This window comes from Limulus polyphemus, unplaced genomic scaffold, assembly GCF_000517525.1.
Source record: "Limulus polyphemus unplaced genomic scaffold, Limulus_polyphemus-2.1.2 Scaffold3774, whole genome shotgun sequence".
Lineage (NCBI taxonomy): Eukaryota > Metazoa > Arthropoda > Merostomata > Xiphosura > Limulidae > Limulus > Limulus polyphemus.
In genome coordinates, this window is record NW_013669384.1 from 76,481 (window position 1) to 77,654 (window position 1,174).

Sequence of the window (1,174 nt, forward strand, 5' to 3'; positions counted from 1 at the left end):
CTTTGCGCGAAATCCGTAACAAACAAACAAACTTATACAAGACAGCCGCCATCTTCGAGTCTGCTGAAAGTGACGTCAAGATTGCGTCATAAATGCAAATATAACGTCATCCAAAATAGCCATTCCCACCGAAGACCACAATTTCTGAGCCAACTGGAAGTGTAAATGAATATAGTCTCCTGCCTATACTACTTATACAACGTTTTTATTTGTCAACAAGTATGGTTAGTTGACCACTTGAAAGACTAGTATTATAACACTTTGTTCTGACATTAAAACTACAAAACAAAGAGCGTTCAGACTGTTGACTCTAAGCTGTGTTACAAACAAGCCCGTATTTAGGTCTGTAAATGGGGGTTCTTTCAGGCTGTTGACTAGTACTGACTTTAAGCTGTATTACAAACAAGCCCGTATTTAGGTCTGCAAGTGGGTGGTTCTTTCAGACTGTTGACTAGTACTGACTCTAAGCTGTATTACAAACAAGCCCGTATTTAGGTCAGCAAGTGGGGGTTCTTTCAGACTCTTGACTAGTATTGACTCTAAGCTGTATTACAAACAAGCCCGTATTTAGGTCTGCAAGTGGGGGTTCTTTCAGACTCTTGACTAGTATTGACTCTAAGCTGTATTACAAACAAGCCCGTATTTAGGTCAGCAAGTGGGGGTTCTTTCAGACTGTTGACTAGTATTGACTCTAAGCTGTATTACAAACAAGTCCGTATTTAGGTCTGCAAGTGGGGGTTCTTTTTTGGTCCGCTCCCTAGTGGCACAGCGAAATGTCTGCGGACTTATACCGTTAGAAACCGGGTTTCGATACCCGTGGTGGGCAAAGCACAGACAGCCTATTGTGTAGCTTTGTGCTAAACTGCAAACAAACTTTTGGGTCCAAAGTGGAACTCGTTTCATGTACAAAAACAAAAACAAGTACAAAAACAAATCCGAAATATTTAATGGTTCTTTTATTAATAATAAATTAATAATAATAATTAATAATAATAATTAATAATAATAATAATTACTTGTAAATAAACATTTCTAGTCAATTTCCCCTGATATGTATGAAAATACTGTTTCCTCGTGGTATAGTGTTACAAAAGCAATTATATAATGAGAGGCCATCATCAAAGAAATGAAAAAAAATTAAATGTTAATAGGCGAGCGGAACTCCGGCCGGAGT

General features: G+C 37.9%; 1 protein-coding gene across 1 annotated transcript in view; it reads right to left on the bottom strand.

Annotated features, from left to right (window-relative positions):
- The window catches only part of LOC106470017 (potassium voltage-gated channel subfamily H member 6-like), a gene marked incomplete at its 5' end in the record, with an annotated part of 57,940 nt that overhangs the window by 23,374 nt on the left and 33,392 nt on the right, over nt 1–1,174 (bottom strand). The gene's annotated exons all lie outside the window — the stretch shown is intronic.